General features: G+C 44.6%; 1 protein-coding gene and 1 non-coding gene across 3 annotated transcripts in view; one reads left to right on the forward strand and one right to left on the reverse strand.

Annotated features, from left to right (window-relative positions):
- Nucleotides 1–27,511, forward strand: part of LOC124721104 (serine-rich adhesin for platelets-like) — a 481,067-nt gene that overhangs the window by 104,044 nt on the left and 349,512 nt on the right. The window lies entirely within an intron of this gene.
- On the reverse strand, nucleotides 14,715–14,789 carry Trnas-cga. Its single transcript has one exon. It is a non-coding gene; the product is annotated as a tRNA-Ser (tRNA).

Consider the following 27,511-nt stretch of genomic DNA (forward strand, 5'->3'; position numbering starts at 1 on the left):
AGGAAAGTGTATACGGTGTTGGAGGCTATACCTCCTCACAGAAAATGGATATCAGAGGCTTGACCACCGTGTATAGCAGGATTGGCGGCGATCTGTGGCAGATCTGTCGACAGAGTAAAATTCCGGTGCAGACACAAGTGTTTCTGAGGACAACGTTCAGCGCGCGTTGTTGAACATGGGGATCCACAACGAATAACCTCTTCGTGTACCTAAGTTGAGCCAACTACTACTGCAAAGGTTTAATTGAAAAGGGACCGGTGTCGTTCTATCTTCGATTACTACCACACATCCCATGAAAGCCTAAGTGACTGTCCCCCATGGTATAATACTGCCCAGTGCAGATCGCGTGCTTCCCTTCATACTCCACATATTCCCCGACCATCGACCTGGTCTAACAAAAAACGTGATTCATACGGCCAGGCGACACGTCTCCATCGGAAAGGGAAATGAGCCGTTGGCGTCATTGGCCGGGAGGCCCCTTACGGGGCAGGTCTGGTCGCCTTGGTGCAGGTCTTACTACAGTACTGGCCATTAAAATTGCTACACCAAGAAGAAATGCAGATGATAAACGGGTATTCATTAGACAAATATATTATACAAGAAATGACATGTGATTACATTTTCACGCAATTTGGATGCATAGATCCTGAGAAATCAGTACCCAGAACAACAACCTCTGGCCGTAATAACGGCCTTCATACGCCTGGGCATTGAGTCAAACAGAGCTTGGATGGCGTGTACAGGTACAGCAGCCTATGCAGCTTCAACACGATACCACAGTTCATAAAGAGTAGTGACTGGCGTATTGTGACGAGCCAGTTGCTCGGCCACCATTGACCAGACGTTTTCAATTGGTGAGAGATCTGGAGAATGTGCTGGCCAGGGTAGAAGTCGAACATTTTCTGTATCCAGAATGGCCCGGACAGGACCTGCAACATGCGGTCGTGCATTATCCTGCTGAAATGTAGGGTTTCGCAGGGATTGAAGGAAGGGTAGAGCCACGAGTCGTAACACATCTGAAATGGAACGTCCACTGTTCAAGGTGCCGTCAATGCGAACAAGAGGTGACAGAGACGTGTAACCAATGGCACCCTATACCATTACGCCGCGTGATACGCCAGTATGGCGATGACGAATACACGCTTCCAATGTGCTTTAACCGCGATGTCGCCAAACACGAATGCGACCATCATGATGCTGTAAACAGAACCTGGATTCATCCGAAAAAAATGACATTTTGCCATTCGTGCATCCAGGTTCGTCGTTGAGTACACCATCGCAGGCGCTCCTGTCTGTGACGCAGGGTCAAGGGGAACCGCAGCCATAGTCTCCCAGCTGATAGTCCATGCTGCTGCAAACGTCGTCGAACTGTTCGTGCAGATGGTTGTTGTCTTGCAAACGTCTCCATCTGTTGACTCAGGGATCGAGACGTGGCTGCACGATCCGTTACAGCCATGCGGATAAGATGCCTGTCATCTCGACTGTTAGTGATACGAGGCCGTTGGAATCCAGCACGGCTTTCCGTATTACCCTCCTGAACCCACCGATTCCATATTCTGTTAAGTCATTGGATCTCGGCCAACGAGAGCAGCAATGTCGCGATACGATAAACCGCAATCGCGTTAGGCTACAATCCGACCTTCATCAAAGTCGTAAACGTGATGGTAGGTATTTCTCCTCCTTACACGAGGCATCACAACGTTTCACCAGGCAACGGCGGTCAACTGCTGTTTGTGTATGAGAAATCGGTTGGAAACTTTCCTCGTGTCAGCACGTTGTAGGTGTCGCCACCGGCGCCAACCTTGTGTGAATGCTCTGAAAATCTAATCATTTGCATATCACAGCATCTTCTTCCTGTCGGTTAAATTTCGCGTCTGTAGCACGTCATCTTCATGGTGTAGCAATTTTAATGGCTAGTAGTGTACATTCGATGCCACATTGAGCGACCTGCGCGCCGGATGGGATTCAAATGGTGATGAACACAACACAACACGCAGTCCCTAAGCGGAGAAAATCCCCGACCCAGGCGGGAATCGATCCCGGGCCCCTGACGTCGGCAGCCCGTCACGCCGACCATTCGGCTATCGGGGCGTACACGTCTCCATTGGTCCATAGTCTGCGGATACGCCGAAATCCTCACGATCGGCGAGCGCAATTTCGGGTCGGTGTCACAACCGCAGTGGTTTGAAGAACGTGACAGTGAACTCACCTAGATGTCTTGGCCACCAACTACGCCTAATCGCAACCCTCTAGAGCACATCTGGGACACTATAGGGCCCAGAAGCCAGCGCCATGTAATTTATGGGAATTGCGTGAGCTGTGCGTAGGCATCTGGCGCCACGCAGCTCCAGAAAACTGCCAAGGACTTGTCTAATCCATTCGAAACTGGTAAGCGAAAAATTGTAAATTTCTGGCTCATCAGTGTCTGCCTCTTCCACTTTTGTTACGTTTTCTTACGTTATCGTGTGTCGCCTTAGCGAAAACGGCAAACAAGGCCATCCGTCGTGGAGAGCGGTAGCAGTAGCAACTGCGCAGTTTGACTGGCGCAGCACGCTCGCAGAGCCGTTAGCATTCGTGTCGCTGACCACTCACTTTGCCGCTCACAGAACCTCAACCTGCTTGCTACGCCCAGCGTCGCCTGTAACCGTTCTCAAAATTACTTTGTGCTTCACGGTTCTACACAAGCTCGTGGGAGCTACTACAGTCACACAAATGTGAGGGCTGTAAATTCAACTGAATACTCACAAGGGAACCTCCCCATCGCACCCCCCTCAGATTTAGTTATAAATTGGCACAGTGGATAGGCCTTGAAAAACTGAACACAGATCAATCGAGAAAAAAGGAAGAAGTTGTGTGGAACTATGAAAAAATAAGCAAAATATACAAACTGAGTGCCCATGTGAAGGATAGGCAATATCGAGGAGAGAGTAAGTCCAGAAGCGGTGTGGTCCCGTGGTTAGCGTGAGCAGCGGTGGCACGAGAGGTCCTTGGTTCAAGTATGCCCTCGGGTGAAAAGTTTAATTTTTTATTTTCAGACAATTATTATGTGTTCGTCCGATGCGAGGTAACTGGCGGTCTACACACGGAAAAATTTGAAAACGTTAAAAACATATATTTTGACAGAGCACAAGGAAAACTGTGCGACTGTGAAACTGTTGCATTCTTTTGTTGCAGTTTGTGACAAACTCTTTTGTTTTCATCACTTTTTTGGCAGTGATTATCACATCCACAAGAAAACCTAAATCGGGCAACGTAGAAGAATATTTTTACCCATTCGCCAAGTGTACAAGTTAGGTGGGTCGACAACATATTCCTGTCATGTGACGCACATGCCGTCACCAGTGTCGTATAGAATATATCAGACTTGTTTTCCCGTGGAGGAATCGGTTGACCTATGACCTTGCGCTCAAATGTTTTCGGTTCCTATTGGAGAGGCACGTCCTTTCGTCTACTAATCGCACGCTTTTGCGGTGCGGTCGCAAGACACAGACACTAAACTTATTACAGTGAACAGAGACGTCAATGAACGAACGGACACATCATAACTTTGTGAAAATAAACTATTCACCCGAGGGAAGACTTGAACCAAGGACCTCTCATTCCGCAGCTGCTCACGCTAACCACGGGATCACGGCGCTCCCGTGCTCACACTGTCCTTGTGTTGCCTATGTTGCTTATTTTTTTTCATAGTTCCACACAACTTCTTCCTGTTTTCTCCATTGATCTGTGTTCAGTTTCTCAAGGCCTATCCACTGTGCCAACTTATAACTAAATCTGAGGGGGGTGCGATGGGGAGGTTCCCTTGTTAGGGATTACAATTAGGAAGAACCTAAATTGGAACGATAACATAGATAATATTATGGGTACAGCAAACCAAAGACTGCGATTGATTGCCAGAACACTTAGAGGGTGCTACAGGTCTGCCAAAGAGACTGCTTACACTACGCTTATCCACCCTATTCTGGAGTACTGCTGTGCGGTGTGGGGTCCGCATCAGGTTGGACTGACGGATGACATCGAAAAAGTACAAAGAAGGGCAGCTCGTTTTGTATTATCGCGAAACAGGGGAGATAGTGTCACAGACATGATACGTGAAATGGAATGGCAGTCATTAAAACAAAGGCGTTTTTCGTTGCGGTGAGATCTTCTCATGAAATTTCAATCACCAGTTTTCTCCTCCGATTACGAAAACATTCTGTTGGCTCCCACCTACATAGGGAGAAATGATCATCACGATAAAATAAGAGAAATCAGGGCTCGCACAGAAATATGTAAGTGCTCGTTTTTCCCGCGTGCCGTTCGAGAGTGGAACGGTAGAGAGACAACATGAAGGTGGTTCATTGAACCCTCTGCCAGGCACTTTGTTGTGAATAGCAGAGTAATCACGTAGATGTAGATGTAGATACCGTACGTAATACCCGTGTCATCTTACATTGCAGTATTGGTAAAAAACAGCCTTGGTTGCAATTTTAGTTTTTTACTTTTCAACGACGCGTTTCGCCTTATTTAGGCATCTTCAGGATATCTTTTCTAGATGGACGCGAGAGGGATGGGGGTTCAGGTAGTAAGCATAATGCACCACAGCATCGTGTACTAGCACACGACGCTGTGGTGCATTATGCTTACTACCTGAGCCCCTATCTTACTCTGTTACTCGCTCCTGTGAACGGGAACGCGTTATGCAGATCTTATCTAGAAAAGATAACCTGAGAATGCCTAAATAAGGTGAAACGCGTCGTTGAAAAAAAAAATAAAAAATTGCAACCAAGACTGTTTTTAACCAATACTGTTAAGCACTGGTTTGCTGTATGCCACATATGGATATGGTTTGGAAGTCTTACATTGCATTCAACTCGCACAAAATTTCAAAGTATTCAATGTATAAAGATGGAACTGGCATCAATATTTCTGAAAGGAATGCGCTATGGTTTCATTTTAGTTTTATTTACGGCGGTAAACTTTTCATGCGATTTACGGAAAGTTAATCAAAATATATTTCCCGACGACGTTACCGAATTTTCGACAAGCGAGAAACTTTTTTGTTGTTGAAGATAGCTGTACGCATTATGCGAACGAAATCTTGACAGTAAATCTTATTTTCATCTGCTCCAAAACGGAATTTGGTCACGCGATCTCTAAAACGAGGTAAACTGAGTTAAATGTGACTCGCGTCGAGACGTACGTGGTCGTCAGTGTGGATTAATTTCGAGCTAGCTAGGTTTATAATTAACATGTTAACGTCACTCAACAAATAAAACAATCGAGAAATAAAATTATCACAAGAAATGAAAATAATAATAATTACATCGGACAGCAAACTGAAGTATGATGCAAGTCATGGTTGTTCCATAAAAAATAAAAAATGTCGTGTGGCTAGGGCCTACCGTCGGGTAGACCGTTCGCCAGATGCAAGTCTTTCGGTTTAACGTCGCTTCGGCGACTTGCGCGTCGATGGAGATGAAATGATGATGATTAGGACAACACAACACCCGGTCCCTCAGCGTAGAAAATCTCCGACCCAGCCGGGAATCGAACCCGGGCCCTTAGGATTGACATTCCGTCGCGCTGACCACTTTTTTTTCTTAATCTCATTTTGTTCGTTTTTGCTCGCTGTATCTGCTCGGGGCGGACGTCGCAAGACAACCCTTTCAGTTCGTCGTTGATCCATTAACTCAGTTTTTTTATTACAGAGGGCAGCTAACCCTCTGACCGAACACGCTGAGTTACCGTGCCGGCACCACTCAGCTACTGGGGGCGGACATGGTTGTTCTATGTAAGTGGCAAGTATTGGAATGGTGAGGATAAAGGTATGGAAACAGTGGATGGTTTCTGCTGCTGCAAGTTTCGCGGGATTAACCGAATGCGAGCCCAAACTCCCGGGTAGGCTTCACCCAGTATAGGGCTGTTGCATATCGTATGTATTGCATGAGAATGGAGGTATCGTTTCGTTTGTGCAGTAAACACCTCGTTAATAGCATGTTATTTTAGTACCTGCCCAATTCGGACCAAGTCTTTAGTTTTGTATTGCTCCAACTCGTTACCCTCAGCGTAGCTGGAGTAACGGTACCGTTAGTTATTCGCCTGCCAACTTTCCCGCAGGTTCGTTCCGACTCAGTAGTTTTCATATTCCACCAGTTTGGTTTGTTGTTCAAATGAGTGTGAAATACTATGGGACTTAACTGCTAAGGTCATCAGTCCCTAAGCTTACACACTACTTAACCTAAATTATCCTAAGGACAAACACACACATCCATGCCCGAGGGATGACTCGAACCTCTGCCGGGACCAGCCGCACAGTCCATGACTGCAGCTCCCAAGACCGCTCGGCTAATCCTGCGAGACCCAGTTTGGTTTCTCAACGGACCGAGTCGTCTGTGACTTGGAGTGCTGAATACATTTTATCGCTGCGAGGGATTAGCGGAGCGGTAGCCGGCACGGTAGCTCAGCGTGTTCGGTCAGAGAGTTTAACTACCCACTGTAATAATAAACTGAGTGAACGGATCAATGAACAACCTGAACGGGTGTCATGAGACGTCCGCCCCGATCATATACAGGGTTATTACAAATGATTGAAGCGATTTCACAGCTCTACAATAACTTTATTATTTGAGATATTTTCACAATGCTTTGCACACACATACAAAAACTCAAAACGTTTTTTTAGGCATTCACAAATGTTCGATATGTGCCCCTTTAGTGATTCGGCAGACATCAAGCCGATAATCAAGTTCCTCCCACACTCGGCGCAGCATGTCCCCATCAATGAGTTCGAAAGCATCGTTGATGCGAGCTCGCAGTTCTGGCACGTTTCTTGGTAGAGGAGGTTTAAACACTGAATCTTTCACATAACACCACAGAAAGAAATCGCATGGGGTTAAGTCGGGAGAGCGTGGAGGCCATGACATGAATTGCTGATCATGATCTCCACCACGACCGATACATCGGTTTTCCAGTCTCCTGTTTAAGAAATGCCGAACATCGTGATGGAAGTGTGGTGGAGCACCATCCTGTTGAAAGATGAAGTCGGCGCTGTCGGTCTCCAGTTGTGGCATGAGCCAATTTTCCAGCATGTCCAGATACACGTGTCCTGTAACGTTTTTTTCGCAGAAGAAAAAGGGGCCGTAAACTTTAAACCGTGAGATTGCACCAAACTCGTTAACTTTTGGTGAATTGCGAATTTGCTGCACGAATGCGTGAGGATTCTCTACCGCCCAGATTCGCACATTGTGTCTGTTCACTTCACCATTAAGAAAAAATGTTGCTTCATCACTGAAAACAAGTTTCGCACTGAACGCATCCTCTTCCATAAGCTGTTGCAACCGCGCCGAAAATTCAAAGCGTTTGACTTTGTCATCGGGTGTCAGGGCTTGTAGCAATCGTAAACGGTAAGGCTTCTGCTTCAGCCTTTTCCGTAAGATTTTCCAAACCATCGGCTGTGGTACGTTTAGCTCCCTGCTTGCTTTATTCGTCGACTTCCGCGGGCTACGCGTGAGATTTGCCCGCACGCGTACAACCGTTTCTTCGCTCACTGCAGGCCGACCCGTTGATTTCCCCTTACAGAGGCATCCAGAAGCTTTAAACTGCGCATACCATCGCCGAATGGAGTAAGCAGTTGGTGGATCTTTGTTGAACTTCGTTCTGAAGTGTCGTTGCACTGTTATGACTGACTGATGTGAGTGCATTTCAAGCACGACATACGCCTTGTCGGCTCCTGTCGCCATTTTGTCTCACTGCGCTCTCGAGCGCTCTGGCGGCAGAAACCTGAAGTGCGGCTTCAGCCGAACAAAACTTTATGAGTTTTTCTACGTGTCTGTAGTGTGTCGTGACCATATGTCAATGAATGGACCTTCAGTGAATTTATGAAATCGCTTCAATCATTTGTAATAGCCCTGTACAACGAACAAAATAGAAGAACATGATTTCAACAAAGAATTAAAAAAAAAGCGGTCTAAAGCGTTGCAGTCATGGGCTGTGCGGCTGGTCCCGACGGAGGTTCGAGTCCTCCCTCGGGCATGGGTGTGTGTGTTTGTCCTTAGGATAATTTAGGTTAAGTAGTGTGTAAGCTTAGGGACTGATGACCTCAGCAGTCGCATAAGATTTCACACACATTTGAACATTTTTTTTACGTTTTATCATTCGCCATATTTTTATTTCCTCGAATGCAGTTCGTCTCCGACTCGGATAGAGTCACCAGTATTCGCAGGTTTATAATTAACGTGGTAATATTACACAACAAACAACAGTGGCAGCACCTCCTGCAAACGTAAGTCGGTACTGTTTCTAGTGTTTTAACGTCACTGGTGTGAAAAACGGTAAAGGGTCTTTCTGGCCATTTATACGCAATACGGTGATTCAGTTTCATTCAGAGTCAACTGCCAGTCCTTGTGCTCCCGGGCACCCTCCTTGCATTTCGCTACAGTTTTCTAGCGTCACAACTTCGCTATAAAAATCACCTTCTGCGAACAGTTTCGTTGAGCTTGCAACGTTACCTACCAGTTGATTCGTATGTATTGTGGGGGGAATATCTATAATATTCCGTTGGGGTATTATTTTACAAACAGCAACGTAGAACGACGTACTTTCCTCTGTTTCCGTCTACAAAATAGGTGGGACAAACGTGGATGCGTATTACTGAAGTAATGGCTCAAATGGCTCTGAGCACTATGGGACTTAACTTCTGAGGTCATCAGTCCCATAGAACGTAGAACTACTTAAACCTAACTAATCTAAGGGCACTACACACATCCATGCCCGAGGGAGGATTCGAACCTGCGACCGTAGCGGTCTCGCGGTTCCAGACTGTAGCGCTTAGAACCGTTCGGCCACCCCGGCCGGCTACTGAAGTAATGCATTCACAACTCTGCAAGAGGCATTTTTTCAGCAGTAAATGTCAAACACTCAACGAGGATTATTATTATTATTATTCGTGAACAACTAACATCAAAGCATATTTTCACACACAGCTTTCAAAAGGTAAATAGGATCAATGCCACATTCATTTTATCAATACTACGCCTTTTGTGGAATAATTTATTTTGTTCACAAATCAAATAACTGCATCTACTGAACCTGTAACTATCAAAAGCATCATCGCACTTTCCAGGATAGCGATTAAATTCTTAGAAATGACTAATTATTTGTAAGAGATGTAATTAATCATCACTGTCTAGTGGTAGACGTAACTGTGTGCTTCCCCTCACAGAAAACCAGTTCTAGCCCGAGAGGACTGTCTAGCTTATTTGCTGACTAGCCCCAGCCGACGCTGAAGGGCAGTGTTAACCTCGCTCCCAAACTCCACTAGTCTTCATTGACAGCACCTAATTTTGGTATTAAACGATTTTTTTGCGTACAAATTACATCAGTTCTTCGTACGAAATCTACACATTTACCTAGCACCCACTTATCCAAGTAATGCAAATAGACACTGAACCTACTAAACGTAATGTTGTTTTGTTTTGTCAGCACAACACATTTTGGGAACACTGAATCTGTATGGCGAAACAGAATATTTATAAACATAGCTCAGCAACTAACCATAATTTGGTTCAAAATGGCTCTGAGCACTATGGGACTTAACATCTGAGGTCATCAGCCCCCTAGGACTTAGAACTACTTAAACCTAACTAACCTAAGGACATCACACACATCCATGCCCGAGGCACGATTCAACCTGCGACCGTAGCGGTCAGTTCCAGACTGAAGCGCCTAGAACCGCTCGGCCACACCGACCGGCTCACAATTTGGTGTTGGTACACTTTAGTTTAAGAGCACCATTACCGGTGTCGAATTTGCTATTTCATCTTGAAGCAGCTTACATGGTTCTATGTTCAAAGCGCATTGTGCATTTGACTACACGTGTGTTGCACTAAGAAGGAGTGTTGTACTCATGATTAAAAATTTTTGTTTCGGTAAAGACATTAGGTTTCCAAAACGGACCACGTGTTTAAACACACATAGACTGTAAAAAAAGTTGTAGGCGTTCGAACTATTTTTTCTATATGGCATGTATTACTTGACAAAGCAAACTGTAGAACCGGAAACTTAATTGGTCACGTAACTAGATACAGCAACATTTCAGTTGTCTTGTTACTCTGCTAGCTTGGAAAGCCTTCTCAAGCAGCCACGACGCCTTGCTGTTAATGGAGTGGTGTTGTACCAATTCTAGATATACCGGGTGATCAAAAAGTCAGTATAAATTTGAAAACTTAATAAACCACGGAATAATGTAGATAGAGAGATAAAAATTGACACACATGCTTGGAATGACATGGGGTTTTATTAGAACCACCCCATGTTGTTAGACGCGTGAAAGATCTCTTCCGTGCGTCGTTTGGTGATGATCGTGTGCTCAGCCGCCACTTTCGTCATGCTTGGCCTCCCAGGTCCCCAGACCTCAGTCCGTGCGATTATTGGCTTTGGAGTTATCTGAAGTCGCAAGTGTATAGTGATCGACCGACATCTCTAGGGATGCTGAAAGACAACATCCGACGCCAATGCCTCACCATAACTCCGGACATGCTTTACAGTGCTGTTCACAACATTATTCCTCGACTACAGCTATTGTTGAGGAATGATGGTGGACATACTGAGCATTTCCTGTGAAGAACATCACTTTGCTTTGTCTTCCTTTGTTATGCTAATTATTGCAATTCTGATCAGATGAAGGCCGTCTGTCGGACATTTTTTAAACTTTTGTATTTTTTGGTTCTAATAAAACCCCATGTCATTCCAAGCATATGTGTCCATTTGTACCTCTCTGTCTACATTATTCCGTGATTTATTCAGTTTTCAAGTTTATACTGACTTTTTGATCACACGGTACTTCTGGAGGAGGACGAGCAGATACTGCAGCACACACAAAATATTAGATCACATTATTAAAACTTGAACAACCTGAAACATTTGGAATCGACCCATGTCCACAGAAATGTATATTTGTATTTGTTACTGTCGCTGAACGCTATAACTTATCACTCGATACGGTACAGAATGATAGTCATATCTCTATATACAATTGACCATAGAGTTTGACAGTCAGTTCCGGCTTCTACTACAACTCCCACTGTTGCACTTGAAGTAAGATGATGCTGTCGTCGTAAGAGATGATAAATGAATGGGCTGAGCGGCGCAGCGCGCTGACATAAGCAAGCATTCAGCTGCGGTGGCCTATGGAACCTGTTGTTGGCGCGTCTTCGCTGAGTCATTCGTTGCTGTGTCAGGCAGACACTGACTGTTCTTACTTCTGGTTCCTTCATGAGGTACCAACTTTCACATGTGACCTCGTTCTTTGGACGGCACCGCAGTTAATGTCATTAAAATTATTGAAGATAAGAAGAAGAAAGGAAAAGGTGACACAACGTGCAATCAAGATGGTACAGTTGAATAGGTCGATGCTTGGCGAATTACGGTGGGAGGGGCACCGTGCCCGAGCGGATTGTCTCTCGAGTATCCATCCCATTGACGATATTATAAACAACACAAAGGCCTACCAACTTCGTGAATACTTCATAGATTTACTGCACAGACATTTACGTCAAGGCCTTTAAGGTAACTCCGTGAACAATGTTGGGTGTTTGGGGCTTTGCTTTAAAAGGTTCCATAGTAAGTGACTGATCATGTATGAATGAGACAACTTGTGCGTCGTCTCGTCACTGTGGGCTTGTACAGTAGGAAGCTAGGAGAGGATGTTGTTTGGAGGCGGGTATCCTCTTTCTATAACACAACTGCATGCATGTATTAACAGAGTTCTTTATTCACAAGAGACATGAAGTTACATACACTACTGGCCATTAAAATTGCTACACCAAGAAGGAATACAGATGATAAACGGATATTAATTGGACAAATATATTATATTAGAACTGACATGTGATTACATTTTCACGCAATTTGGGTGCATAGATCCTCAGAAATCAGTACCCAGAACAACCACCTCTGGCCGTAATAACGGCCTCGATACGCCTGGGCATTGCGTCAAACAGAACTTGGATGGCATGTACAGGTACAGCTGCCCATGCAGCTTCAACACGATACCACATTTCATCAAGAGTAGTGACAGGCGTATTGTGACGAGCCTGTTGCTCAGCCACCAATGACCAGACGTTTTCAATTGGTGAGAGATCTGGAGAATGTGCTGGACTGGGCAGCAGTCGAACATTTTCTGTATCCAGAAAGGCCCGTACAGGACCTGCAACATGCGGTCGTGCATTATCCTGCTGAAATGTAGGGTTTCGCAGGATCGAATGAAGGATAGAGCCACGGGTCGTAACACATCTGAAATGTAACGTCCACTATTCAAAGTGCCGTCAATGCGAACAGGAGGTAACCGAGACGTGTAACCAATGGCACCTCATACCATCACGCCGGTTGATACACCAGTATGGCGATGACGAATACACGCTTCCAATGTGTGTTCACCGCGATGTCGCCAAACACGGATGCAAACTTCATGATTCTGTAAACAGAACTTGGATTCATCCGAAAAAATGACGTTTTGCGATTCGTGCTCCCAGGTTCGTCGTTGAGTACACCATCGCAGGCGCTCCTGTCTGTGATGCAAGCGTCAAGGATAACCGCAGCCATGGTCTTCGAGCTGATACTCCATGCTGCTGCAAACTTCGTCGACTGTTAGTGCAGATGCTTGTTGTCTTGGAAACGTCCCCATCTGTTGACTCAGGGATCGAGACGTGGCTGCACGATTCGTTACAGCCATGTGGATAAGATGCCTGTCATCTCGACTGCTAGTGATACGAGGCCGTTGGGATCCAGCACGGCGTTCAGTGTTGCCCTCTTAAAGCCACCGATTCCATCTTCTGCTAACAGACATTGGATCTCGACCAACGCGAGCAGCAATGACGCGGTACGATAAACCGCAATTGCGATAGGCTACAATGCGACCTTTATCAAAGTCGGAAACGTGATGGTACGCATTTCTCCTCCCTACACGAAGCATCACAACAACGTTTCACCAGGCAACGCCGGTTAACTGCTGTTTGTGTATGAGAAATCGGTTGGAAACTTTCCTCATGTCAGCACGTTTTAGGTGTCGCCACCGGCGCCAACCTTGTGTGAATGCTCTGAAAAGCTAATCATTTGCATATCACAGCATCATCTTCCTGTCTGTTCAATTGCGCGTCTGTAGCACGTCATCTTCGTGGTCTAGTTAATTTTAATGGGCAGGAGTGAAGTTACATATAAGTTCGTCGTTGTCTTGTGGTACAAGCTCTTCCGTAATAGTCTCCCGCTATTTACACTACTCAGGTCGTCATGGGCTGCCTGAGCCAGAGACTCTGATTGAGACTGCGACTGCAAGTGACTGGGCTCTGGCTGATGACTCAACTCGGTCTGCGACTGATTTACTGGGTGACTGACTGGGACCTTCGGTCGGCGGCGGCGATCTAAATACTGGCAGTCGAGAGGGCGTTGGCGGCTTTCTTGCGAATTTATCTTTGGCCTTTCCTGATAGGCTCGCTTGCTCTGATGGCTACTATCGATCTTCTCGCAGCCTCTTTGCCGATCGGAGTGCAGGCGACTGCTTACAGCAGCACGACGACATAGTTTCAGAGAAGGCATACTAGATGTTTACGAAAAATTGAAGCATCAGAATTAACAGAGCCAACGATATTTTCAGACACGTGATACTTTATTCAGAGTTGTCAGTGTCACGGTGTGAGGCGGGCCGCTGTGGCCGAGCGGTTCTAGGAGCTTCAGTCCGGAACCCCACGGCTGCTACGGTCGCAGGTTCGAATCCTGCCTCGGGCATGGATGTGTGTGATGTCTTTAGGTTAGTTAGGTTCAAGTAGTTCTAAGTCTAGGGGACTGATGGCCTCAGATGTTAAGCCCCATAGTGGTTAGAGCCATTTGAACCATTTGACGGTGTGAGAGGAGATCTGTCAAACAAGAGTGTTTAATTTTTTGTCCGGTACGCTTACACCGAATGACAGTGTACGGTAATACTTAGTGTGCGGTGATACCTCATGTCCGATCCTCATGTCCGATTCACCCCCGCAGAAAATAAGACTGCTGCGGGAATTATGCACCAAACTCCAACTGTAATATTATGCAGTGCTTATCCAACGCTCTGATATGAATTTTATAATGCTCGATGGTGCGTCTTTTGTGAGTTCACAAACGTAGATATTTTGAACCGGGTCTAATGAGAAGAAATGAAATGCTGAGGTTCCAAACGCCTCATCACCGCTTATTTTATATACGATGGGCAGAACTGAAAATGCACGAGTCGACCTTGAAGCGTTACGTCATGCACAAAAGAAAAGTTACGAAGATAAGGACGCAGGGTCTTAACGATAATGTGCTGACACGACTTTTACAGCTAACAGGACTTGCACAGCTGACAGGCAATTCAGTTTTGTCAGACTTTACCGCAGGATTTCGCTCGAAGCACGTATCCTGTTCTTCCTTAGATAAGCGAGCCATTGTCACCATCGTACGACACTGGACTTGCATTCGGGTGGACGACGGTTCGAATCCGTGTCCCGAACCTACAGGTTTAGGTTTTCCTAAATACCTTGAGGCAAATGCTAGGATGATTCCTTCGAAAGGGCACCGCCGATTTGCTTTCCTCGGCCGAGCTTCTACTCCATCTCTAGCGGCATCGCCGTCGATGGGACGTTAAACACCAATCTTCCTGAATGAGATTTTCACTCTGCAGCGGAGTGTGCGCTGATATGAAACTTCCTGGCACATTAAAACTGTGCGCCGGACCGAGACTCGAACTCGGGACCTTTGCCTTTCGCGGGCAAGTGCTCTACCAACTGAGCTACCCAAGCACGACTCACGCCCCGTCCTGGCAGAAGTGAAGCTGTGAGGACGGGGCGTCAGTCGTGCTTGGGTAGCTGAGTTGGTAGAGCACTTGCCCGCGAAAGGCCAAGGTCACGAGTTCGAGTCTCGGTCCGGCACACAGTTTTAATCTGCCAGGAAGTTTCACCAATCTTCCTTCCTTTTAGGTTCTGGTAGTTGTCTAATTATCTTTTTGATGTTTGGATTACGCTGTTACAAACTGCCGCAAACGATTTTGAGGAGCAAGTTTAATTCAGCCACTCGATATACTGGACACAGGGTGAGTTTGCTAAATGGCGAAAAACTGCAGGAAATGACCCTCAGAGGATAAGGAGCAAAAAAGACCAGATGGAAAATGACCGGAAATGCGTTCCAAGGGGGGTGCTCACACTTGAAAGATCGTTGACAATGTAGCTTTGGCTCTGAGCGCTATGGGACTCAACTGCTGTGGTCATCAGCCCCCTAGAACTTAGAACTACTTAAACCTAACTAACCTAAGGACATCACACACATCCATGCCCGAGGCAGGATTCGAACCTGCGACCGTAGCAGTCGCACGGTTCCGGACTGCGCGCCTAGAACCACGAGACCACCGCGGCCGGTAGTGTAGCTTTAAGTGACTGTAAACAGATATGTGATCATAGCAAACAAGAACCAATATCCTGTCTGTACTGGTGCTGTAGCTCCAGACTCGAGAGGGCAGTAACGTTGCGTACAACAACTGCCACTTAGAACATGTGCAGGCCTTATTATTTACAGACGTACCTCTATAGTGACCCTGTAGTATACACGCCACGTGTAAAGCTAAAACACTAGTACAGACAGAACATAACCACTTGCCTGGTGTGTTCTCTCGTGTCCTTTCAATCACTGAAACTTACACTGTCAAGGAGCTTTTATTAATTTTTGCACATTTCCAGACATATGTCAGTATGGCCTTTTTGTCTCCGTATTCTCGCGGGGAAAGTTCCCTGCAGTATGTCCCAATTTAGAAAAATCACCCTGTTTGTTCCATAAAATTTCGGCCGTGCAGCCGCATAAATTCAGTTTCTTCTTCTAATATTTCTGCTGAATACCGTCCAGCCACCTTCAGAGTGAGCCCAGGTGACTAACGCTCCAGCACTTTCTCCATCCTTTTAAACTTGAGGACCGAACCACAGCGTATGCGACCAAAGATACACAAGGCGCCAGAGACGTTGATACGCGGCAAAGAGATGTAACATATGCATAGAAATTAAATCTATGGCTGCGCAGTCGATCCACACGGCGATACCGATGTGTCACGGAGATCTGTACCGTTGCAACGTCTCCGTGATTTAATTACAGAAATTGCCGGATTCCATGATTTGCCCAAGCAGAAGCCGCTATCATTATTAATTAAATTCGTCGCCAACCGAATTTCAATTGCTTCTTTCACTACCGAGTCCCAGAAAGACAAAGTCGATGATAAAATTTCGACAATATCGTACACCATAGAGTGCCCAGTGTCAATACAATGCTCTGACACCGCAGATTTACTAGGTTGTAAGAGACAGGTGTACCTGCAGTGCCCTGTGCATCTCTCCTGGACTGTATGTGTCGTGTGTCCGATGTGAGTGTGGCCGTTCATACATCGGACATATCGATATCACCGTGTGGATCGACTGCGCAGCCATAGATTTAATTTACATGCATATGTTACATTTCTTTGCCGCCTATCAACGTCTCTGGCGCCTTGTGTAACTTTGGCCGCAAACATAGTGCTTCGATCATCGAGTTTAATAGGACCGGAGCAAGTGCTGGAGCGTTAATCACTTCGGCTCACTCTGAAGATGGCTGGACGGTATTCATCCGAAATATTAGAAGAAGAAACTGAATTTATGCCGCTGCACGCCCGAAATTTTATGGAACAGTCTTTACGCCTCGAAAACATGAAGATGCACATCACCTTGTTTATTTGACAACTGAAAAAGAAAATATATATGATATATGTTTACCTCACCCCATTTCAGTTGTATGGATGTTGTTCAAGTCCTTCTGCAAGTGGATTCTCGTCCCCAAACGTCATTATTTCATAATAGTCGTTGTACCTGTTGTATATTTCCTAGTTTCGCTATTCAGCGGTCTGCTGATGGTCCCACATATACGTTCTAAACATTATACTTTTATTTCTACATCTCTGTGCTTGCAACTCCTGGCACCGCCTAAATAGCAAAAGTATATTGTCTGTGCATTAAGTGTCTTTTATCGGATACTATATTTACCTGGAAAGCAATATGAATGGATTTTGGAACTGTCTTTCTAGATCTTACAATCTGGTCTTTTGGAGGTGATCTGCTTATTAATATCGTGAGAGTTTAAAAGAATGTCTAACACTTTAACTGTACTTATTTTGTTGCAGGGTTTACCCGTTGTTTCCATTTATTTTCGAGTGTAGTCTACGTGTGTATTAAATGGAAAGCTACATTATCATACGTTCACGTGCGAAGGAAAATGTTCCGGTACAGAAGCTACGGTGAAGTCGGCTACTTGTACTACAGAGAGATGAGCTCATACTTGCAGAGACACCGTAAGACGTCAAGGCAAGTGTCTTTTTTTTAAAGACGGCACAGACGGAGGCCTTGAAGGCCAAGGTGAGGTGCTGGCAGTCGAGTCACACTTAAACACCGGCGCGTTTTCCTACCTGTTCATAACGGAATAGCTGGCTGTTATGACCCCCGCAGCGCGTCTCCTCTGCTACAAACGCACGGTGATGAGCCGAGGGCTGCGCGCAGCGAACTTGGCGTTGCCGAGCAGAGACCGGTGGGGGCGCATTCGAGCGTCAAATGGGAAATACACTGATACAAGCAACTTTGACAAAGGACTGATTGTTATGGCCCGACACCTGGAATGAGATTCCCGGTGACGGTGAAGCTAGTCCGTTGTTCGCGTGTTACTATAGTGAGCAGCTACGTAACTACGAAAATAGCCATGTTTAGCTACTATAATAGCTGTATTTGGTTTCTACGATGTTTATTTATTTTATCATTATTTTATTTTTATTTTATGGCCTTCGTTGGACCACTCTAGTCAGTTATACAAAGGTTCATACAAGTTGTTGTTAGTCAGTTATACAATTCAGTTCAATAATAACTCAGTAAGACAGTTCAATAGTACGGTAGTTATAGAAAGATTATTACAATTTATTATTATATGAGGGGTGTTTTGTTCTTCTGTCTGCCCAATACCTCCGCATTATTTCAGATATTTTCTTTCTTTCTTCGCCTAAGAACAATCTTCCTGTAATCCTTTTACTAATCTTCGTTTGTAGTTAGGTTTGTGTGGCTTACAGTATTCTAGTTTATTCTGTTTTGCTTTTTGGGTAATCTACGGTAATTTGGATTCTCTTACACCTTCCTCAATTTCTGTCAGCCGTTTAATGTTACTCTAACTATTCGACATTTTTTCTGTTATTTCCTTACTAATTCTGTTTTCTGTTGTTCTCATCAGATGTCCAAAGAATGAAATACGTTTATTGTATATTGTTTCATTTAAAGCTATTTTCCAGTACCCACTTACTTAATATTTTTTGTTTATGTATGCCCTAATTATTCTTCTACGATCTTTAATATGGCACAAAATAATGTTTTAAGCTACTGGAGATAAATATTTCGGCGCTGTGTAAGAACAGGCCTCTCTGTATCACTCTTTTATAGGGCCGCGCGGCGTGCGCCCCTGCTGCTGCTTCATCCACTAACAAAAAATCGTTTAACGCTTTCCCCCTCTCTCTTCCCAGAAAACTGAAGCCTTTCGTCGCTCAGTTGAGCATTGGCAGTTAATCTCGACTTTATAACCGTTACTGTTTCGCTGACTCTAAAAATATTTAATTACTGCTTTGACCAGAATGAGATTTCCGCTGTGCAGCGGAGTGTGCGCTGATATGAAACTTCCTGGCAGATTAAAATTGTCTGCCGGACCGAAACTCGAACTTGGGACCTTTGCCTTTCGCGGGCAAGTGCTCTACCATCCTTTTTTTTTCATTTCGTTCGTTATATTTGGTCGTAGCGGACGTCACATGGCATCTGTTGAAGTTCGTTGTTGATCCTTTCACCCAGCTTTTTTATACCATCTGAACTACCCAAGCACGACTCACGTCCCGTTCTCACAGCTTCACTTGTGCCAGTATCTGGTAGAGCAGAAAGGCAAAGGTCCCGCGTTCGATTCTCGGTCCGGCACACAGTTTTAATCTGCCAGGAAGTTTCACTGATTTGACCATGTGGACCCTAACGGAATACATTTAATTTTTAGGCAGCTATTTTTATCTTGGACCTTTCCCAAAGCTCAGTGATGATAACGGGGCTCGATTTGCAACAATTTCGGCACGCAACAAACGATTTTTCACTCAATAGGCACTTCACTGCCTACCTGCTAGTTTTATCCTCATCACCGTGGCGAACAGTTTGTAGACTGGTATAATTTTATTGTGTGGCAGTCGCTCTGGGAAAGATATTAATCCTATGGAGAATTGCGGTCGCCACCTCTGAAGGAGGAATTTAACTTCATTCTTTCAGAAGTTATTTAACTGTTACTGAAATAAATTTAATGTATCACGGCTAATTTGTAATGCTCTAAAGATATAGATGCAAACTGTGAAATTATTATATAACTGAATTTCTGCAATCTTTAAATTTTGAAGTTATGTACTAACGAAAATTAAATGACTGAAAAGTAAATAAAGCTAATCTCAAGACCTAAAGTTTCAATTTAGTTACCAATGTGAGCAGTCAATTTTACATCTGCAAACATACATTTAAAGCTATCTTTCACAGCTAAATACTTTTGTGACAGTCTTTCATTGTCGTGATTCTGAAAATATTTTATACAGTCTCCTGACTATTTAGATTTACACAATTTATAAAAAACAGGACAAGGAAATCTGGATTTGGTTTATGACTTTAGGGTAATGATTTTAACTGAATCGTGAATAATCTTGTATGAAATATCGGGTGTAATATTTAGCATAGTTCTACTCACTTAGGTCTATAAAAACTTCTTGGCTTATTTATCATAGCTGTTGTGGTGTTGCTGGTGAATGATAACTGGCTAGGCTCTTCACGTCTCGTGCGAGCTGCAATTAATTTATTACTACTACGTTGCTTGCGGTAGCCATGTTCCTTGATGTCGTGTTAGCTCCAATTTCATTACAGAATAATAGTGGAGGTGGCAGGGGTAAAATACAGTGACCGAAAAGCTATTTACAATTTGTACAGAAACCAGAAAGCAGTCATAAAAGTCGAGGGGCATGAAAGGGAAGCAGTGGTCGGGATGGGGTAAGACGGGGTTGTTGACTATCCCCGATGTTATTCAATCTGTATATTGATCAAGCAATAAAGGAAACAAAAGAAAAATTCGGAGTAGGTATTAAAATCCATGGAGAAGAAATAAAAACTTTGAGATTCGCCGGTCGTGCGGTAGAGTTCTCGCTTCCCGCGCCCGGGTTCCCGGGTTCGATTCCCGGCGGGGTCAGGGATTTTCTCTGCCTCGTGATGACTGGGTGTTGTGTGATGTCCTTAGGTTAGTTAGGTTTAAGTAGTTCTAAGTTCTAGGGGACTGATGACCATAGATGTTAAGTCCCATAGTGCTCAGAGCCATTTGAACCATTTTTTTGAGATTCGCCGATGACATTGTAATTCTGTCAGAGACAACAAAGGACTTGGAAGAGCAGTTGAACGGAATGGACAGTGTCTTGAAATGAGGGTATAAGATGAACATCAACAAAAGCAAAACGAGGATAATGGAATGTAGTCGAATTAAATCGGGTGATGCTGAGGGTATTAGATTAGGAAATGAGACGCTTAAAGTAGTAAATGGGTTTTGCTTTTTGGGGACCAAAATAACTGATGATGGTCGAAGTAGAGAGGATATAAAATGTAGACTGGCAATGGCAAGGAAAGCGTTTCTCAAGAAGAGAAATTTGTTAACATCGAGTATAGATTTAAGTGTCAGGAAGTCGTTTCTGAAAGTATTTGTATGGAGTCTAGCCATGTATGGAAGTGAAACATGGACGATAAATAGTTTGGACAAGAAGAGAATAGAAGCTTTCGAAATGTGGTGCTACAGAAGAATGAATAGAATTGGTGAGAAGAGGAGTTTGTGGCACAACTTGACTAGGAGAAGGGATCGCTTGGTAGGACATATTCTGAGGCATCAAGGGATCACCAATTTAGTATTGGAGAGCAGCGTGGAGGGTAAAAATCGTAGAGGGAGACCAAGAGATGATTGAACTAAGCAGATTCAGAAGGATGTAGGTTTTAGTAGGTACTGGGAGATGAAGAAGCTTGCACAGGATAGAGTAGCATGGAGAGCTGCATCGAACCAGTCTCTGGACTGAAGACCACAACAACAACAATCTTGCTTTTCAAAATACACCATTTCTGGAGACGACTTTATGACGCAAATGTCGCTGCCACAAAAACCTTAACTCTAATAGGCATAGTTTCAGCACTCAAAAAATATCAATATCGCCAGACCTGACCCAGCTACGTGCATACACCAGGTTACTTGCCTGCGACTGTCGACTTTGCTTTCTGTTCCGTCCTTCCTGCACCACTCGACGCCAACGTCATCCACACAGGTGCAGGCTGAAAACACAAAGTGGATCCCTATCTTTCTTATTTGCTCTGTCAAAAGTGTTATACATTTTTAAATAATCTATCAATATAACCGTCATTATAACTATTAAAACAGTCATTATTATTCTGTTTGTTTCTTTACATAATATTCGTTACATCATTTCCTTTTACCAGATCATTAAAGATATTTAACACAGTTTGGAAACATCGATACCTGAAGTATCGATTTTGGTGGTTAATCGAAAAATTTATATAAAATTTTGGTCAAATTTGAGCTGTTAGAACCTCTCTCACTCTTCTGCCGTTGGATGTTCTAGCTAATGCGGTTGCTCCACATACATATTTCTCAAAAATTTTTGCCTCGCCTTTCCCCGGTCTGCAATTTGTTTAGGTGAGACAATAAGAAAGCCTCTTACAACGTTTTAGGCCAGGGCCATCCACCTCCCAATTATCTGATCTCAGAGAGACGTCCGAAGGAGAAAATAATGAGGACTCTAGCCACTTATCACATGTCTCTGACTGTCCCTCACACAGCATTCATGGAAAGCGGGTCCTTGGCACCAAACGAAGTTCCTTTGAAACTTGTTCGGCCCAGACGCCATTGCTCATAAATCTCGCAACTTTCTAACATGCTAAGTATTTCTGTGACTGGAGACTTAGACCTACTCCACACAGAGGGCAAAGCATTATGCAAAATCAGAAGGAAGACGCGGGGTCCAATGCCCGGTCCTCTGAGAAGGCAGCCCTCAACACCTTGGGGATCGCCCGTCCGGCACGGTACAACTGAACAGCAGAAAAATTCGTGCAAGACCTTTACCAAGAAAAGGAATTAATATAGACTTCGATGGCTTCGTCTGGCAGTCACTGAGGTTAATCATTACATTTGTTAAATATCTTTATTAAAAAACTGGTATTAAATTCAGATAGTGGTGTATCAATCAAATTATGATTAGCATACGTGACGCAGTAGCCCACCAATAGGCAGTCGCCTATGTAACTTCTTTCGTGGATGAATTGCATTTCCTTGCGGTTCTTTCCATGAATCTGCCTGACAACTGTTTTTCTTACATCTAGTTCCATTTTGCCACTCTGTCCCACAATAGGTACATATTTATTGACAAATGTAGTAATATAGGATTAAAAATTATGTATGCTTTTAATTGTTCGTGTCCAAAACGAAACATTGGCTCATATTGAGTATCAGCTGCGAGTCCGAACGCCAAGCGTCCAAGAAGAAGATCTTCACTAGTGTTTTGTTAGCATTTCGACTTCTCGATACGCTTCACTCTATGCAACAGAGTGGAAATGAGTTATTTTTAGCGGAGGAGAACTTGTTACCTCACCGAGAAAAGCGATACCGAGATCTTGGTAGGGTGGCTGTATAGAACATTATGTATCTAGCGCAGAAGATTGGTATGAGCTTGGGCTCCGCTGATTATTGCATCTACATCGATATCCTGCAAACCACTATGAAGTGCAAGGCAGAGGGTACTTTAAACTGTACTACTTATTTAGCCTCCTTCCCGTTCCATTTGGCCGGCCGGTGTGGCCGAGCGGTTCTAGGCGCTTCAGTCTGGAACCGCGCGACCGCTACGATCGCAGGTTCGAATCCGCCTCGGGCATGGATGTGTGTGATGTTCAAATGGTTCAAATGGCTCTGAGCACTATGCGACCTAACTTCTGAGGTCATCAGTCGCCTAGAACTTAGAACTAATTAAACCTAACTAACCTAAGGACATCACACACATCCATGCCCGAGGCAGGATTCGAACCTGCGACCGTAGCGGTCACGCGGTTCCAGATTGAAGCGCCTAGAACCGCACGGCCACACCGGCCGGCTGTGTGTGATGTCCTTAGCTTAGTTAGGTTTAGGTAGTTCTAAGTTCTAGGGGACTGATGACCTCAGATGTTAAGTCCCATAGTGCTCAGAGCCATTTTTTAACGTTCCATTTGCGTCTGGAACGCGGGAAGGTTGGTTGGCTGGCTCTGGGTCTGAGCACTGTGGGACTTAACTTCTGAGGTCATCAGTCCCCTAGAACTTAGAACTACGTAAAGCTAACTAACCTAAGGACATCACACACACTCATGTCCGAGGCAGGATTCGAACCTGCGACCGTAGCAGTCGCGCGGTTCCAGACTGTAACGCCTAGAACCGCTCGGTCACTAAGGCCGGTTAGTTGGCTGGCTGGTTGATTTGGGGGAGGAGACGAAACAGTGAAATCATCGGTCACATCGCATTAGGGAAGGAATTCGGCCGTGCTCTTTCAAAGGAATTATCGCGGCATTCGCCTGAAGTGGTTGAGGGAAATCGCGGAAAACCTAAATCAGGATGGCCGGACACGGGTCTGAAACGTCGACCTCCCGAATGTGAGTCCAGTGCGCTAATCACTGAACCATACAATACAATACAATGTATGTATTAAAACGGGGACCTAGAAATTACGGAGAGGCTTCGTCCCGCTGCAGCCCTCAGTAGTTTACAACCCTACAACAGACCACAGCAGTCCACCCACCCTAACACTGCAAACGCCGTCCCACACCGAACCCAGGGTTATTGTGCGATTCGGCCCTCAGTGCAGTATGTAGCAGAAAAGCTGTTAGCAGTGCTTCGAACTGACTTACCCAGCTGGTTATAGGGAGACATACAGTTTCCGAAGCACGGTGCAGTTTGACAATTTTTAGATTAACAGACGTGAAAGAAGTCATGGCTGTCAACTAAGTGAGGCCGCCTGGCAGTTTGGAGTCACTCAAAAGGAAACACAAGCTTGTCTGTGATACGAAAGAGAAATATTGCATCAATAAATTTGTATATAATACTTAAAGTTGTTCGGTGTATGTACTGTCTTTTTCCTCGGATGGAAACATTATATTAAATTTTTCTAGCCTCTAAGGTAGTAAAATCATTGAAAATTGAATTTGAGTCTATTAGCTTCAGAGTACCGGTTATAATGGCTGAAATTGACAGACCACACAATCGTTCTTGGGAAAGTTTTCACCTAAGGTATGTCTTAATCAACTTGAATTTCGTAAAACTCCTTGCACCACTTGTTACAGATATAGGTAAACTTAGGATTTCTAACTTTACGAAAGTATTGGGAAAAATTTCAGTAATATTTCCTTTTTGTAATCTAAGATAATGAGCTTTGTGAAGAAGTTCCAGTAGGTAGAATGGTTAGCAAAATCATAACTTCATCCTTTAGTTACTTCCCATTGATGTCACATTCATCACTATTACTTGACACAGTGTAAAGTTTGAAAAAAATGGCTCTGAGCACTATGGGACTTAACTTCTAAGGTCATCAGTCCCCTAGAACTTTACTTAAACCTAACTAACCTAAGGACATCACACACATCCAAGCCCGAGGCAGGATTCGAACCTGCGACCGTAGCGGCCGCGCGGTTCCAGACTGTAGTAAAGTTTGAAATTTGAAGCTAATTAGATGGGGAATAAATAGAAAAGTTTAAATTTGATGTACGTTTCTACCAACTAAAGCAATGCTTGAGTGCCGGAATTTTGCGCTGCCCCTACACATACACTCTTCAACGCCTGTTACGAGGCTACTTGGTCTGCCGGATCGATATAGCCTACACAAAAGTCCTGAGCTTCTCCGTGGGGCTTTCACGCCCACTAAACGAATCCGCGACCAAGCGCATTGTACTTCATAGTGTCTTCTCTATTTCCTCTATCAGACCCATCTCAGATTGAGGAGCAATACACAAGTACCTGTCGAACGAGATCTACCTCCTTGGTGGGTGGCTTTCTTGAGGATTCTTCTGCCTTTCATATGATTAGTTTTATCTGGTCGTTCCACTTTAAATCACTCTGTACTCACACCCCTGGATGTTTAATACCTGCATCTGTTTCCAGTGATTATTCAGCAACGTGTAATCAAGCTATAACTGATTTTTCCGCCTATTTATCTGCAGTACGTTACATTTGTTTATGGCATGGAAGAATTGTCAATACTTGTACCAAATGTCGATTCACTTTAGGTCTTTTCTGCATTTCGCTACAATTATTTCGCGTGTTTGTGTATGACAGCATTACGAGTATCACCAAATGGCCTCGTGGTTCTCCCAACGCTATCCACTATTTCACCTCCTACTCTAAAGTAGCGTGTGTAATTTTTTATTTACATTTTTCTAGCTCATCCAATATTCATACTGCGAAACCACCGTGCCTTGTATGACGGGGAATTGCAACGAATCAGTTCCCTGTTTTAGCTTCTTACATCGTGACGCAGTACAGAATTTCAAAAGATACCTGTACTTCGTCCATTACTAAGTGTATTGACATTACATTAGTACAGTTCACAACCTTGTTAAAAAGTGGCTCGAGTTGGATTCAGTTTTTTTTTTTTTTTTAATTTCGAACGTTTTCGCCGTCATCGGACGCATACAAAGAAGTGCGGTGCGAGTGTGACAAATCTAAAGACTTTGCAAATTCCACTAAAACTTCATAAACAATCCTTAAGGGCAGAAACTACAAATTTTGCTGAGCCCACTTACACATCTAGCCCTGTAGATAATACACTACTGGCCATTAAAATTGCTACACCACGAAGATGACGTGCTACAGACGCGAAATTTAACCGACAGGAAGAAGATGCTGTGATATGCAAATGATTAGCTTCTCAGAGGACTCACACAAGGTTGGCGCCGGTGGCGACACCTACAACGTGCTGACATGAGGAAAGTTTACAACCGATTTCTCATACACAGACAGCAGTTGACTGGCGTTGCCTGGTACAACGTTGTTGTGATGCCTCGATTAAGGAGGAGAAATGCGTACCATCACGTTTCCGACTTTGATAAAGGTTGGATTGTAGCCTATCGCGATTGCGGTGTATCGTATCGCGACATTGTTGCTCGCGTTGGTCGAGATCCAATGACTGTAAGAAGAATACGAGGGTTCAGGAGGGTAATACGGAACGCCGTGCTGGATCCCAACGGCCTCGTATCACTAGAAGTCGAGATGAGAAGCTTTTTATCCGTATGGCTGTAACGGATCGTGCAGCCACGTCTCGATCCCTTAGTCAACAGATGGGGACGTTTGCAAGACAACAACCATCTGCACGAACAGTTCGACGACCATTGCAGCAGCATGGACGATCAGCTGGGAGACCATGGCTGCGGGTACCCTTGACCCTGCGTCACAGACAGGAGCGCCTGCGATGGTGTACTCAACGACGAACCTGGGTGCACGAATGGCAAAATGTCATTTTTTTCGGATGAATCCAGGTTCTGTTTACAGCATCATGATGGTCACATCCGTGCTTGGCGACATCGCGGAGAACGCACATTGAAAGCGTGTATTCGTCATCGCGATACTGGCGTATCACCCGGCGTGATGGTATGGTTTGCCATTGGTTATACGTCTCGGTCACTTCTTATTCGCATTGACGGCACTTTGAACAGTGGACGTTACATTTCAGATGTGTTACGACCCGTGGCTCTACCCTTCATTCGATTCCTGCGAAACCCTACATTTCAGCAGGATAATGCACGACCGTATGTTGCAGATCCTGTACGGGCCTTTCTGGATGCAGAAAATGTTCGACTGCTGCCCTGGCCAGCACATTCTCGAATTCTCTCACTTATTGAAAACGTCTGGTCAATGGTGGCCGAGCAACTGGCTCGTCACAATACGCCAGTCACTACTCGTGAGGAACTGTGGTATCGTGTTGAAGCTGCATGGGCAGCTGTACCTGTACACGCCATCCAAGCTCTGTTTGACTCAATGCCCAGTCGCATCAAGGCCGTTATTACGGCCAGAAGTGGTTGTTGAAGGTACTGATTTCTCAGGGTCTATGCACACAAATTGCGTGAAAATGTAGTCACATGTCAGTTCTAGTATAATATATTTGGCCAATAAATACCCGTTTATCATCTGCATTTCTTGTTGGTGTAGCACTTTTAATGGCCAGTAGTGTAAGATCATTAAAAAGTCAGCTAAGAGCATAACCACATAAAAGAAAAAATTTTCCTCCTTCTGAAAGAATTTGGGTCCGAAAGGATGAAACGCCAAGACTCTTCGTCACTGACAATGCCTGTCTTGTACTGTCTGTCACTGGAGTTCGTTGAGCATATACGTAACGCTCTCGCACCGAGTAAATGACCCC

The sequence above is a fragment of the Schistocerca piceifrons genome, chromosome X (assembly GCF_021461385.2).
Source record: "Schistocerca piceifrons isolate TAMUIC-IGC-003096 chromosome X, iqSchPice1.1, whole genome shotgun sequence".
Taxonomy (NCBI): domain Eukaryota; kingdom Metazoa; phylum Arthropoda; class Insecta; order Orthoptera; family Acrididae; genus Schistocerca; species Schistocerca piceifrons.